Below are 16779 nucleotides of genomic sequence, written 5' to 3'. Positions count from 1 at the left end.
CAGCACAATATATCCTCACTGAACCCACTGATATCCAAACTGAGCTGAACAGGATACGTAGGAAGGATACCTTAGAGGAAGATATCACATGGCCCAAGATTTCCCGGAGAAGAGAATTTTGGAGCTAGCAAAACTCCCAATTCAGTGCACAAACACATCTACTCCAGCATCCATCTGCAGACCGAGAGTGGTTCTTAGTGTAACTAGGGCGGTAGTCTTAAACAACAAGTGGCCTTTTGACATGGACTTCCTATGTAAGGCCCTCCAACTCGAGGATAAAAAGAGGAATAGGTGACATGGAGGAGGGTCTAACGAAAGTATGACGACCCCATGTCAGGAAATTTGGGACACCGAGGTGGGTGGATACACTTGGTTAGAAGGGAAAGGACATCCCCTGAATGTTGGAAACTTACACTATATTCCTTATGATTTCAGTGGAAAAGGAATGTTTCCAATGTCCATGAATGCTAACTGTGGAGTGATATTATATGTTCCAGCTCTGCAATGGGGCACCTCCACACTGATGGATTATTACTGGAAATACAGCGAGCATGCCTACACTCAGCTTGTTCTTAGATGGAGAGGGCTGTATCCATGGTGACCATGCAAACCACAACCCTGATCATTCCTGGAGAAGAGCTATCAGACTTATATCAGCGCCCGCTAAGGGAAAAGACAAACTTGCTGCACCAAACTCGTGAAAGGAGAGTCGCGGACTATGGTACACATGCATCAAAATACATAAAACCGAATCCTTAATTGCGATTTTTAAGGAATCACAATTAAAGATTCACTATTGGCTATGCATGTAGGAATCGTAAATAAAATAGCGATTCCTACAAATTCCTTAATTGCAACTCACAATTTGCGAGTCACAATTAAGGAATTGCTTCCCATTAATTTCTATGGGCCTAGAGGCCCATAGGAATGAATAGGAATTGCATGCGCAATTAGCAAGTACCCATTAGGTACTCGCAAATTGCGCATGCAATTTCAAGGCTGTCAAAAGGACACCCTGTTGAATCCCTGAAATTACAATTTATCCACATGTTGCACACACACATGACCCATGGGACTTTGAAAAATGCACTCAGGTGCATTTTTCAAAGAAATCGCAAATTACCATCACCTTTAGATTGGCGGTAAATTGCGATTCTTAATTGCGAAATCACAATTTTTATTGCTTTTATGCATTGCATATAAGAAATCGCAATTTACGAGGCCTTAAATGCAATCACAATTTAAGTAATCAAAAATTTTGCGATTCCTTAATTTGAGAATTTTACATTTGGGATGATGCATCCCAAATGCAAAAATACTGGTCGCAAAGAGGCATATTCGCAGAATCTGCCCCTTTGCGACCGGTATTTGGTTTGATGCATGTGTACCTATATTGGCTGGACACAGTTCAAAGACATTTCAGACAATTTAGACTGTTCATGGAAGCACAGCTGGGGACAGGGGGCAACAAATCACCCGGTGGGAGATGCTCAAAATGATGAACAGCACTGAGCTCAGCCTCAATTCTATCAAGGAAAAAATGTGAGCCATCCGTCTCATTGTAATGCAGCACTGTTAAGTAATGGACTTGATGACTGCAATAGAGGGAGGAGTCTGTGCCAAGATCGGAGCGGCGTGTTGTACGTTCATCCCACAGAATGACATGGCCAATAGAACAATGAGGTTGCCATTTAAGCACTGCACAAACGACAAAGAAACATGTATGTAGAGGGAGGTGCCCTGAGCAGAAGTGGTTTTCAAATCGCTTCTCCTGGCTTGTATGATGGATATTCGGTTTAGGTACATCACTGTTGCCAGTTATCATTATATAGCTATTGGTTTGCAGGGTTATACAATTGGGAATCACCTGCTGTACAAATGCAGTCATCAAACTGGGAATAATGTAGGTAATTCGAAAGGTAGTTTATGTCAAAAGCGAGCATAAGTAACAACAGGCCCCAAAAAAAAGTAACTGGACAAATGCATGAGTTAAATAGTGTAGTTGAAAAATGAACTAGAGGGGGGAATGTCAATATGGAACTCGATCCGTTCATTCAGAAAATTGCAATCTCGCCCTCAATAATAGAATCACCCTCTGAACCCCAACTCGTAAATATGTAGTGTTAGAACCGGCGGTCTCTAGTTGGCAGAGGTATACACTTCTGACAAATAGGGACCAACCAACTCTAGTCAGGGCAAGGGGATTACACACTCAGATAACCCCTGCTACCCCCTTGGTAGCTTGGCAGAGCAGACAGGCTTATCTCAGAGGCAGTGTGTTAAGCATTTATGACCACATACAGTAATAAAGTGAATACACTACAGATGGACACGACACAGAAGTTATTATAAAAATAGTATTTTTATATAAGGCTTAGCACAAGACCAAATAACGACAAAAATATACCACAGTCTTAATAAATACTCTTTGGAAGGAAAAATAATAGTTCAAGTAAGGTTTCTTCTTGGCAAATAGTTCTTTAGCAAAGTATTCTTCTGAGCACAGTTCTTTGGCAACAATGTAACCCCCACAGGAGTCACACGACGTCGAGTCTACAAGATTCCCAAGGTTCGGCGTCGACCGCGAGGAGCGCTACGTCGAGCCTGGAGTTGCAACAGACCCCACAAGTACAGTACCTTGAGAAACGAAGAAAACGATGATCCACGGCGTCGAGATGTCGGCGTCGAGGTCGGCGTCGATCGTGCCTCGGAGTCGGGTCAATCCACAGCGGCGTCGAGGGATGTCGGGCCGGAGCAGCGCTCACGGCGTCGAGACGGGCGTCGAGTCGATGCGATCAGCAGCGGCGTCGGGACGGGGTCGCTTGGAGGCAGAGCCGATACTCACTCCTCACTGGCGTCGATACCGGCGTCGAGACGGGGTCACTTGGAGCCGGGGCCGATACCCACTGCTCACTGGCGTTGCTGCTGGCGTCGAGACTGCAGATTTTCCCTGGTGTACTGGAAACAACACTTTCCAGCAATTCAGCAATTCAGTAGATGGTGAAGTCCTTTGGCCCTGTGACTTCAACAGGAGACTGGCACTCTTCCAGTCCTTGGAGATTTTCTAGCAAGTGTTCAGAGAGTACACACCAAGTTCCTCTCTCCTTGTTCCTTGGCAAAAATAAAGAAGCAGCTTTCAGGTTCCTCCACAGCAAAACAGCACTCTGGCAGAAAGGGGAGGCAAGTCCTTAGATCAGCAGGCTTCTTGTCCTTGGTACAGGTTTCCTTGTCAGAAGTGATCTGAGTTCTTGGTTCAGGGGTCCTTCTCTTATACCCCTTTTTCCCTTTGTTCCCTTTGTCCAAGCAGGGAGATTCCCACCATCTCAGGTTTGTTGTGGGTGTTGCCAGGCAGAGGCACCTGGCCTATTCACTGGGCAGGGCAGAGTCCTCAGCCGCCCAGCAGGAGGCGGAGCCAGTATTGTGTCAGGCAGGGCAGGCTACTCTTCCCTCACTCTACGTGTAAACGCCCCATTCACCCCACACTGACTCACTCAGACCTCTGGAGCCACCCAGCCCCTGACACACACACCAAACCAGCAGAGACCGGTAGATAGTTGGACAAGAAAATAGCCACTTTCTAAAAGTGCTATTTTCAAACATAGAATTTAAAAACCATCCAGCCTAAAGGGTGTGTTATTAAATTCTGAGTTCAGGGACACTAAACTCGACTTGCTACCATGCTCCCTGAGTCAGATAGATTATAATGGAGTTAATAATCAGTCTGCCCAGTCTGGCCTATTGGAGGCAGGTAGCCCTTCAATAGTGAAAAACGAAAATGGCTGTAATTCACTATTAGGTCATGCCACACACATCAGGGCATGACCTACCTTTTACCAACAATGCACCCTGCCCTAGGGCCTACCATAGAGGTGTCTGAAATGTGGCAAAGGGAAGGTTTAGAGACTGGTAAGTAGGTTTCCTTACCAAGTCGACATGGCAGTCAGGGACTGCACGCAGGCGCCGCGGTGGCAGGCCTGAGACACATTTTGCACGCTGCTTCTGTGGGTGGCACAACCAGTGCTGCAAGCCCACCAGCAGCAGTTAACTTACACGCCCTTGGCACGCGCAGTGCACTAGACTAGGGTCTGAACAGTAAGTCAACCAAGCCAATCATGGTAACACCAATCAACGTAACAATTTAGCATAGGGAGCACTTGCACTGTGGCACTGATCAGCAGTGGCACAGTGCCCAAAGCAATAATCCAGCAAAAACATCGTAAACAGAGGAGGCAAACAGAAAAAAATGGAGGAGAGACTCATGCCAATGATGCCAGGTCTAACACGTGTCCCCTCCAGCTGAAATGTGGGGAGAACTACCCTTCACCCAGGGAGTCCTCATCACTAAGGCGGAAAAATCTGGACAGACCATCAGCATTGGCGTGATCTGTACCAGGGCGGTGTTCCACCGTAAAGTCCATCCCCTGTAGGGAAATGGACCACCTCAACAGCTTTGGGTTCTCACCCCTCATCTGCATTAACCATCTGAGGGGCCTGTGGTCTGTCTGAACCCGGAAGTGAGACCCAAACAAGTAGGGTCTTAGCTTCTTCAGCGCCCAGACCACAGCAAATGCCTCACGCTCTATCGCACTCCACCTTTGTTCCCTGGGAAGTAACCTCCGGCTGATGAAGGCTACAGGTAAGTCTCGGCCCTCCTCATTCATCTGTGCTAGAACAGCCCCCACACCATGCTCTGAAGCGTCCGTCTGGACAATGAATTCTTTTGAAAAGTCGGGTGCCTGGAGGACCGGTGCTGTACACATTGCAGTTTTCAGGGTGTCAAAGGCTTTCTGACAGGCGTCAGTCCAGATCACAAGTCTCGGCTGCTTCCGGGAAGTCAGCGAGGTCAAGGGGTGCACGATGTTGCCATACCCCTTGACAAACCTCCTGTAGTAACCCGTGAGACCCAAGAAGGCTCTCACCTGAGTCTGGGTTTTGGGCGGTTCCCAAGCCAGGATGGTATCTATCTTGGGTTGCAGGGGGGCCACCTTGCCGCTCCCTACTTGGTGCCCCAAGTACACCACTGAACCCTGCCCAATCTGGCACTTACTAGCCTTGATTGTGAGGCCTGCTCTGCGCAGGGCCAACAACACTTCCTGGAGGTGGCGCAAGTGTTCCTCCCAGCTGGCGCTGAACACTGCTATATCGTCCAGGTAGGCGGCGCTGAAATCTTCCAGCCCGGCCAATACCTGGTTAACCAACCTCTGGAATGTGGCAGGGGCATTCTTCATCCCAAAGGGCATCACACGGAACTGGTAGTGCCCATCTGGTGTGGAGAATGCAGACCTCTCTTTTGCCCCATCAGTCAAGGCGATCTGCCAGTACCCAGACGTTAGATCAAACGTACTAAGGTACCGGGCAGCCCCCAACCGATCGATGAGCTCATCAGCTCTGGGGATGGGGTGCGCGTCAGTCTTGGTGACCGAATTGAGTCCTCGGTAATCCACACAGAACCGAAGTTCTGGTGAAGCACCAGGCGCTGCAGCCTTTGGGACCAAGACCACTGGGCTGGCCCAAGGACTGCTAGAGGACTCAACCACCCCTAAGGCAAACATCTTGGAGACCTCCTCCTTGATGTATGCTCTGACCTTGTCAGTCACCCTGTAGGCCTTGTGCCTCACAGGAGTGCTGTCCCCAGTGTCCACATCATGGACACACCACTGAGTGACACCAGGGATCAAGGAGAACAGATCAGGGAATTGTACCAACAGATGGCGACAATCTTGCTGCTGCTCAGGGGTCAGTGTGTCAGAGAGGACAACACCATCCACTGACCCATCTTTTTCTTTTGCACACAGGAGGTCAGGAAGAGGCTCACTCTCCTCCTCCATCCCAGCATCTGTGGCAAGGAGCATGCCCACTTCGGACCTTTCTAAGTGGGGCTTTAACCGGTTGACATGCAGGACCCTTAAGGGGTTCCTGGGAGACTTCAAGTCCACCAAGTAGGTGACATCGCTCTTTTTCTCCACAACCTCAAATGGTCCAGTCCACCTGTCCTTGAGCGCACAAGGTTCCACAGGGGCCATGACCCAAACTTTCTGACCAGGTTGAAGCTCAACCAGAGTGGCATTCTGATCGTACCACCGCTTCATCTCTTCCTGGCTGGCCTCCAGATTTGCCTGAGCAAGATCTCTGAAGCGCCGAGTCTGGTTCCTAAAGGCCAGCATGTAACTATATACATCCTGGGGAGGTTTCCTGGGAGATTGCTCCCAGCCTTCTTTGACCAGACTCAAAGGTCCTCTTACCGGGTGACCATACAAAAGCTCAAAGGGGCTGAACCCTAGAGACTTCTGTGGCACCTCACGGTAAGCAAACAGCAGGCATGGCAAGAGGACGTCCCATTTACGCCTCATTGGTTCTTCAAGACCCATGATCATGCCTTTTAGGGTCCGGTTGAATCTCTCAACCAGCCCATTACCTTGAGGGTGGTAAGGAGTGGTAAACTTGTAGGTTACCCCACACTCCTTCCACAGAGACTTCATATAATTCGAAATGAAGTTGGTGCCCCGGTCTGACACCACCTCTCTGGGGAACCCCATGCGGGAGAAAACACCCATCAGTGCCCGTCCCACCACGGGGGCCGTCACTGTTCGGAGAGGGATGGCTTCCGGGTACCGGGTGGCATGGTCCACCAAGACCAGGATAAACCTGTTGCCCATGGCTGTCTTGGGGTCCAGTGGCCCCACAATGTCAATTCCCACTCGCTCAAAGGGGGTACTGACGACGGGAAAAGGTTGGAGGGGAGCCTTCTGCTTCCGCCCACTTTTCCCACTTGCCTGGCAAGTTTGACAGGTCCTACAATGGATATCTGAATCCCTTCTCATCTGGGGCCAATAAAAATGGGTGACAAGCCTGTCATAGGTCTTGTCCTGCCCCAGATGTCCAGCTAACGGAACGTCATGAGCCAACCCCAGTAGGAAGGCTCTGAAGCGCTGGGGTACCACCAGCACACGGGCTGACCCAGGTTCAGCAGCCTTAGGCTCGCTATACAGGAGGTCGTTCTCCCAGTAGACCCAATGTGATCCTGACTGATCACCTGTCGTTTGGGCTGAGGCCTGCTGCCTCATACCCACAAGAGAAGGGCACACTTTCTGTTCAGCACAAAATTCCTCCCTGGAGGGACCACCATCCTGCTGCCAATGGGTCAGCTCGGGCAGGTCTCCCAGTTCGGCCACTTGTTCTCCTGTCGGTTCCAGGGCATCCCCCTCAGGGTCTGCTCCCTCCTGGACCGCGGGAACGATGGGGGACGGTTTCCCGCGCCCCCTGCCTCTTCTCTTCGCGGTTGGGACCTGGGCCATACTTTCAGGCTCCGGGCCCCCATCAACACCCTTACTGACTGACATGGACCGGGTGGTCGCACACACCCACTCAGGCAGACCCAACATTTCCAGATGCGATTTTCTCTCCACCTTAGCCCAAGGGGAGTCCTCCAAATCATTGCCCAAGAGACAATCAACAGGCATGGCGGGCCTCACAGCAACCTGAAGAGTACCTGAGACCCCCCCCCACTCAAAAGGAACTTGAGCTACCTCACACTTACTCTGTGAGTTGTCAGCAGCTACAACGGGGTAGAATGCATGAGGGACCACCTGCTCTCTGGACACCAAGTGACACTTGACAGCTGTCACACTCGCTCCGGTGTCTCTGAGAGCTTCCACCCTATGGCCATTAATGGTCACCCACTGCCTATATTTCTTAGTGTTACTAGGCAGAGGGGTTGGAGGGACCATTTCCACGTCTCCTAAAGAGACCAGGGACATTTCTGCGGGACCCCACCCACCGGGGGCACCCATCTCCTCCCCTCCCAGGGCTACACTCGCTACCTGACGAGGGGGTGCACGCGGCGGTGCATTCGAATCCTTCATGGGACACTGGGGATCATAATAACGGTGTCCCACCTGCTTACAGGCATAGCAGGTCATGGGGCCCCTGTGAACAGGTTTACCTGTCGGGGCCTCTGGCTTCTTTACAGGGGGAGGCTGGGAACCCTTCCCTTGGTTCCCTTGGGGACTACTTTGGGGCCCTTTCTGAAACTCCCTCTGTTTACCCCTGTCCCCCCCACTCCTCTGCTGGGGACCCTGCCCACCTTTGGCTGAGTCTCCCACTGGACCCTTGTGGACCCTGGTACTGACCCAGCGGTCCGCCTCCTCAGCAAGTTTTCTAGGGTTAGATAGCTTGCTGTCAACAAGGTGCTGGCGTAGCTCTGGAAAACAGTTATTAGACAAGTGCTCCCAAGCAAACAAATCATAAAGAGCATCATAACTATCAACCTTGCTACCCTTTATCCAACCATCCATGGTTCTGCAGAAAAAAGACACATATTCAACCCACGTAGTACCAGGCAACTTCTTACATTCTCTAAAGGTTTGTCTGTACTTTTCTGGGGTTAAGCCATATCTCAGCATTAAAGCATCTTTCATATGAGTATAAGACATCCTATCCTCAGCAGGAAGGCTCAACAAGGTATCTCTCCCCTCGTTTGTAAAGCGGCTCCACAACCCCGTTCCCCAATCCTTCTCAGGGACCCGGTGGGCCAACAATGCTAACTCATATGCTTTAAACCATTGGCTAATATCTTCATTCTTACTGTAATCCTTGATCACATCTTTAGGAAAATAAAACCTACTTTCTGCAGGCACAGATGGAGTGCTGCCACCAGAGGGATTCAACTCTAAACTCTTAGTTTTAAGCTCCATCTCCCTCACCATCTTCTCACGTTCAAACGCTAATTTCTCTCTCTCAAAATCTAATCTTTTGCTCTCCATTTCAGCTTCTCTCTTGCTTCTTGCATTCTCTAATTCCAACTGCCCTCCTAATTTAAGTTTTGCCATTTCCAACTTGTACCCCCTCTCCCTCTCCCTGTCTTCTAATTCTTCGGGGGAAAGGCTCCTAGAGGACGCACTACTGCCTGGAGATGACACTGGCCCACCTGTGGGCTCTTCCTCTTCCTCTTCTTCTTCCTCTTCCGGTACCACCACCGGATCAGAGGGATTTCTGGCCTCTAACCAGGCCTTCAGCGCTTTGAGGAAGCCCTCTTTCTTTGAGACACCTGTGGTAGGAACTTTAAACTGCTTGCAAAATCCTTTCAGATCTTTTAGCGTGTAGGAATCTATCTTCTCCTTATCGAATTCCCCCACAACATTCTCCACAGGTGTAGTAGCTCCGGCATTCTCCATGGTCAAAACTGGCAGTGTTTAAGAAAATAAGCTCCAGGAAAGCGGAGAACAAAAATAGAATATCCTACCAAACAGACTGTGGCTGCGTTATGGTCTGCTTTCACTATGTAGCGTACACTAATCACTGCACATGAGTCATAAATGCAAAGTTCAAATCCTCACCGCTGACCACCAATGTTAGAACCGGCGGTCTCTAGTTGGCAGAGGTATACACTTCTGACAAATAGGGACCAACCAACTCTAGTCAGGGCAAGGGGATTACACACTCAGATAACCCCTGCTACCCCCTTGGTAGCTTGGCAGAGCAGACAGGCTTATCTCAGAGGCAGTGTGTTAAGCATTTATGACCACATACAGTAATAAAGTGAATACACTACAGATGGACACGACACAGAAGTTATTATAAAAATAGTATTTTTATATAAGGCTTAGCACAAGACCAAATAACGACAAAAATATACCACAGTCTTAATAAATACTCTTTGGAAGGAAAAATAATAGTTCAAGTAAGGTTTCTTCTTGGCAAATAGTTCTTTAGCAAAGTATTCTTCTGAGCACAGTTCTTTGGCAACAATGTAACCCCCACAGGAGTCACACGACGTCGAGTCTACAAGATTCCCAAGGTTCGGCGTCGACCGCGAGGAGCGCTACGTCGAGCCTGGAGTTGCAACAGACCCCACAAGTACAGTACCTTGAGAAACGAAGAAAACGATGATCCACGGCGTCGAGATGTCGGCGTCGAGGTCGGCGTCGATCGTGCCTCGGAGTCGGGTCAATCCACAGCGGCGTCGAGGGATGTCGGGCCGGAGCAGCGCTCACGGCGTCGAGACGGGCGTCGAGTCGATGCGATCAGCAGCGGCGTCGGGACGGGGTCGCTTGGAGGCAGAGCCGATACTCACTCCTCACTGGCGTCGATACCGGCGTCGAGACGGGGTCACTTGGAGCCGGGGCCGATACCCACTGCTCACTGGCGTTGCTGCTGGCGTCGAGACTGCAGATTTTCCCTGGTGTACTGGAAACAACACTTTCCAGCAATTCAGCAATTCAGTAGATGGTGAAGTCCTTTGGCCCTGTGACTTCAACAGGAGACTGGCACTCTTCCAGTCCTTGGAGATTTTCTAGCAAGTGTTCAGAGAGTACACACCAAGTTCCTCTCTCCTTGTTCCTTGGCAAAAATAAAGAAGCAGCTTTCAGGTTCCTCCACAGCAAAACAGCACTCTGGCAGAAAGGGGAGGCAAGTCCTTAGATCAGCAGGCTTCTTGTCCTTGGTACAGGTTTCCTTGTCAGAAGTGATCTGAGTTCTTGGTTCAGGGGTCCTTCTCTTATACCCCTTTTTCCCTTTGTTCCCTTTGTCCAAGCAGGGAGATTCCCACCATCTCAGGTTTGTTGTGGGTGTTGCCAGGCAGAGGCACCTGGCCTATTCACTGGGCAGGGCAGAGTCCTCAGCCGCCCAGCAGGAGGCGGAGCCAGTATTGTGTCAGGCAGGGCAGGCTACTCTTCCCTCACTCTACGTGTAAACGCCCCATTCACCCCACACTGACTCACTCAGACCTCTGGAGCCACCCAGCCCCTGACACACACACCAAACCAGCAGAGACCGGTAGATAGTTGGACAAGAAAATAGCCACTTTCTAAAAGTGCTATTTTCAAACATAGAATTTAAAAACCATCCAGCCTAAAGGGTGTGTTATTAAATTCTGAGTTCAGGGACACTAAACTCGACTTGCTACCATGCTCCCTGAGTCAGATAGATTATAATGGAGTTAATAATCAGTCTGCCCAGTCTGGCCTATTGGAGGCAGGTAGCCCTTCAATAGTGAAAAACGAAAATGGCTGTAATTCACTATTAGGTCATGCCACACACATCAGGGCATGACCTACCTTTTACCAACAATGCACCCTGCCCTAGGGCCTACCATAGAGGTGTCTGAAATGTGGCAAAGGGAAGGTTTAGAGACTGGTAAGTAGGTTTCCTTACCAAGTCGACATGGCAGTCAGGGACTGCACGCAGGCGCCGCGGTGGCAGGCCTGAGACACATTTTGCACGCTGCTTCTGTGGGTGGCACAACCAGTGCTGCAAGCCCACCAGCAGCAGTTAACTTACACGCCCTTGGCACGCGCAGTGCACTAGACTAGGGTCTGAACAGTAAGTCAACCAAGCCAATCATGGTAACACCAATCAACGTAACAATTTAGCATAGGGAGCACTTGCACTGTGGCACTGATCAGCAGTGGCACAGTGCCCAAAGCAATAATCCAGCAAAAACATCGTAAACAGAGGAGGCAAACAGAAAAAAATGGAGGAGAGACTCATGCCAATGATGCCAGGTCTAACATGTAGTCAAGCAGGCCCTGAGACTTAGGCCCGGGACTACTGATTGAGAGGTCACAGGTGGGAGGGTGCATAACTGGCAGGCAAACACTTGGTCTGAAAACTCCTGATCAATCCTACAGATAGGCGCAGCAACATTACAATTGGTATGGGGAGATTGTCCCAATAAAGCAAAAATGGCTGGAGGGGGTACAGCACTCTTAAAAACACCATAAAAAGTCAGATGCCACATGACTTAGGAAGACATAGAGAATCAGGACCTAGCACACGTAGTGATCATACGCTCCCCATGTCAGACATCTGGGCATGTTATCCACTGGCCACATTGTGTCTTGGCCCGGGCGTAAAACTCTGCTCCGCTCGCGAAGTTTGTGGGATTCAGGCACTCATACTCTGCGGAAGAATGCAGAATTCCTGAATTCCTCCTTCCCAGGCGTGAAGCAGAGTTTTCTTCTGTTCATGCTCCATGATAAACTCAGGCTGCTAGCGAGCTTGCACAATACTTTGTGCTTGCTTACACAGCTTCTGGCTACGACGGCGCCAATGTAGTACCAAACGCATTTACATTTTGTGCCTGAGAAGCAGATGAGAGGCTTTTCGAGTGGATTTTCTTCTCAAATGGGCTGTTGGAGTTTTTTTTGGCATGAAGCCTTTACATTTTTTTTTCCAACAGCAAGGAAGTGCCCCAGAGACCACAACTTCCTGTTCCTGTCCAGCAGGCTCATACCAGTGCTTTGTTCATTTCCTGGTCACTTTTCTTTGGGGTTTGGAGCTGGAAGGATAACTCTCCTTGTCTGCTGCATATCTACCATTGGATTTAAGGACTTTGTATTTGAGTTTTCACAAGTAAGTTCAAAAACTGTTGTATGAGGGTGTTATTTATTTGATTAAGGACATGCACAAGGATTTGACTGTACTTTTCTTCAATTTTTAAACTTTATTGTGGTGGGTGACCTGCAGCTTCAGTAGGGGCCTAGTTATTTTTGTACATGTAATTTTTCTTGTTTTGTAAAGGAAAAATGATGCACAATTTAGAACATTTTCTGCACTGATGACATCACTGATGACATCATCCACGTGATAATCTGATGCACCTCCTCACACCCTAATATAACCTTTGATACACCTACTCTAAAATACAAACTACCATTTTCAAAACCATAGACGCACCAATACCAGTTACTACATACCCCCTGACTGATTCCTAGGTCTACACACACATCCACTCATTCACCCATACAGTCACTCATGCATGCGGTCACTCATCAGTACAGCACTATCATATGCACTCATACACCTATACAGACACTCACACACCGCCACTCATCCATAGCATTACTCACACACCTAGTCAGTCATGCAATAAATCAATCACACTTCCATTTACTCACCTATACAGTTATACAAACCTCACCTCTCTTATACTAACCCATACTTACTCTCTTATACAATCACTGATACAACCACACACTCTCCATATAGCCGCTCTCACAATCACTCTCTCACATTTAGTCCAACACTCACATATACTGCCTTTCACATATGTAATTACTCACACATGTACCACTGAGACATCCATTCACTCACCTACACACCCATACACACACTCACCCACCCATACAGCCCTTCACAGATGCACTCTTGAACCCATACATACAGTGAAACACCCACTCAAACATCCATGCACGGAGTCACACACTCCCCACTCACCCAGACAGTCAGGCACCCATACAGATACTCAGACAACCAATCAAAAACCCATATATACATGCAACCGCTTACATACCAACAGACATTTACACAGTTTAGACACTAACCCATGCATTCACTAAGACATGTTTAATCACTCACTTATACAGTCAGTCACGCACCTACTAAATCATCCATTCAGACACTTATAGACCCACTCATTCTTCAATGCACCTTGGCATTTATATATATAAAACATATTTAAATTTTACAGAAACACAGAGTCGCTGGATGATGTAATCAGTGACGTCATCAGCTATGTCATTTGAGATGTCATCAGTGATGTCATCAGTGATGTCACTGACCATGTCATGAATAATGTAATATGTGACGCCATCAGCAGTGCATTGCGGGGGCGCGAATTATAGTTAGCTGAACTATCTATAACGCCGAATTTCTCTGTTTTTGTATGGATGAAATGTCCAGCTAACTATAACGTCCCTGAAACCTATGGTTTTTAAGTGAATTACTAAGGTTTTTTAAATGCTACTTACTAACTATGACGTCCCTGAAACCTATTTTTTTTCAGTGAATATATATATATATATGTCCAAAAACGATTACCCATTCAAAGCAATCCAAGGACACAGCGGCATTGACAGCGGCCACTTGCCAGGCCCGTTCTTGAGGTGGTCCTGGGGGAATTCAATACCTTGAAACACACAGTCACTTTGCCAGCGAAACCCCAGGACACTTGTAAGGCGGGTCCTTGTATCGCGCTCCTGGCAGGCGCTAAAACATATCCAAAAACGATCACCCATTCAAAGCAATTCAAGGACACAGCGGGGTACTTGTTGGGAAGCCTTTATTCACAGGTAATAGCTAGGCATAATGCATTTCGGCATATCGCCTTCCTCAGATGCCGCTCGTTTACCTAGGTTCCACCTTCTCCCACTTTTGAATTTGCTATGGCACTCCCATTGGAGGGAGATCAGCTGACCCTGTTGCTCAGGGCCACTGCAGTCCATGCCATGACTACAGTTCCCAGAATGCACGTTGGTGGTAAGTACAGCAACAGGATCTCTTTCGCTACAGTGAGCGCTGAAAAATTGCCTCGCAAAAAGTGGGGCCGTGTAGCAGCTGGTGTCCCCTTTAAAATACAGTGTTAAGGCGTCCCTTGAGTCCCCAATGCCTCAACCTCAATACACGAAACAAGCCGGGTCGTGAAGAGAGTGTAATCATCCCTCTTCCCCGTGCAGTCATGGGCTGCATTGACAGCGGCCACTTGCCAGGCCCGTTCTTGAGGTGGTCCTGGGGGAATTCAATACCTTGAAACACACAGTCACTTTGCCAGCGAAACCCCAGGACACTTGTAAGGCGGGTCCTTGTATCGCGCTCCTGGCAGGCGCGAAAACATATCCAAAAACGATCACCCATTCAAAGCAATATGTATATATATATGTGTATATATGTATAAATATATATATACATATACATATACACACACATACATATATATATATAACAGACTTACCTTTATACTTACATTTTGTGCGGTAATGTCATGTGTTGTAAAGGCAGGTTGTGGTTAAACAGCTGCTAGGTAAAGGCATGCGTGGAAAAGACGCATGCGTTGCTAAGATTTCGTTGTAATGGCATGCGTGGTTCAGACTGCGCTGTAATTGCTGTTTCATTCCTGCTCCATTGAGGTTGGCCTGAGTTTGTGATTTTCAACTGGTCTCACATGACTAGATAGCCGGAAGTGGCGCTTTGTGTTTTTAGACACTATACTTACTACGGTAATTATACCAATTTTTAAAAAAGGAGACAAAGCACTGCCGAAAAATTATCAACCAATCTCACTTATAGACGGCACCTGCAAATTAATGGGTCGCCTTGTTTTAAATAGAATTGAGGAATGGGCAGCTGGCAAAAATATCTTAATTTCTACACAATATGGTTTTAAAAAAGGGATGGGGACATTAGACCAGTGTCTAAATCTAAATCTAATTGCGGCAAAATATACCAATGCGAAGGAGGGGAATATATTTATGGCGTTCATGGATCTCTCCGCCGCGTTTGATTCAGTTTCACACGGGAAATTATGGTTTATTTTAAAAGAGATGGACGTGGAGGAAAATATTATAATTTTTATCAGACAGCTATATTCTCCGTCCACAGCTTGTGTCAGATACAGATCCCAGGGTGAATGTACAAGAGCTTTCCCAATTTGCCGTGGGCTGAGGCAAGGCTGTGTTTTAGCCCCTATTTTCTATGTACACTAATGGGGTAGAGTCAGCAGTAAATGTGAATGTTATGGATGTACCTAGGGTAAATAAGAAACAGCTTCCCATACTACTATAAGCAGACGACGCCGTCTTGGTGGCAAGAGCTGGCATAGCCTTACAAAAATTAATAAATAATTACGTGTTTTATATGGCGGGTCTAGACTTACAAGTAAATTAAACTAAAACATTTGTTTTAGTAGTGGGAAAGCAGCTAAGAAAATTGCCAACTTTTTACATTGTCTCACGAAAAATGAAAATAACTAAAACTTTTTTATATCTGGGGGTACTTTTTAATAGTGAAGGAACATGGAAAGACATGGTGGTGAATAGAGGTAACGCCTTAGAAAAAAATACCATGGCCATTCGATCTTTTACAAAATAATTGGGCACTAAACCGGTAGAACCAATTAAAACAAGTATTGAAAATGCAATAGGTCTCGCCTTTGATCAAGTTAAAGCCATTTGCTTTGCTATACAATACCATTAGCAAAGCAAATGGCTTTAACTTAATCAAAGGCGAGACCTATTGCATTTTCAATGCTTGTTTTTAAATATTTTTATTTTCTTTCATTGTTTACCCTCACGAGAGGTAGCGCAGAGTCAGAGACTGGGGTCTATGAGACAGTGATCTCGGTCCTCAAAGACCGACAGGCCTCAGAGACCGTGTCACCAAACCCGAGATAATGGGCAGACAGACCGACAGCCCCATGAAGACCAGAGACAGAGGCTACAGAGACAAGTTGGCCTCAGAAACCGTGTCCACAGAACCGAGAAGGGAGGTCAAGAGACACCGACAGGCATCAGAAAGCGTCTCACCAGGCCAGAAACAGGGGCGGCGAAGCAGACAGGTCTCAGAGACCGTAGCACAAGACCAGAGACAGGGGCCAAAGAGAGTCTTGCACACCTCAGAGATTGTGTCACCCGGAGCAGAGACAGGGCCCAAAGAGAGTCTCACGCGCCTCAGAGACCGTGTCACCGGACCAGACACAGGGGTCAGACAGTCTCCCTCTCCACAGAGACAATGTCACCGGACCAGAAACAGGGACTAGAGAGACATACAACCAAGAGTCCTTGTCAACAGAAGGGACAGGGGCCAGAAAGACTGTGTCACCAGATGCGAGACAGGTGTGAGAGATACCGACAGCGCAATATTATACAAGCAGTATGTTTATGTATTTTCAAGAGGGGGCAGCGAACACGTTCCTTATAGTGTGTATTTGTTAACATATATAAATGTAGTCTGCATTTGCATATGTGTGAATAAATGTGCAATGTGTCTCGAACTATGTTTTATGTC

Source organism: Triturus cristatus, chromosome 6 (assembly GCF_964204655.1).
Source record: "Triturus cristatus chromosome 6, aTriCri1.1, whole genome shotgun sequence".
NCBI classification, from domain to species: Eukaryota; Metazoa; Chordata; class Amphibia; order Caudata; family Salamandridae; genus Triturus; species Triturus cristatus.
This window is presented reverse-complemented; position numbering follows the sequence as displayed.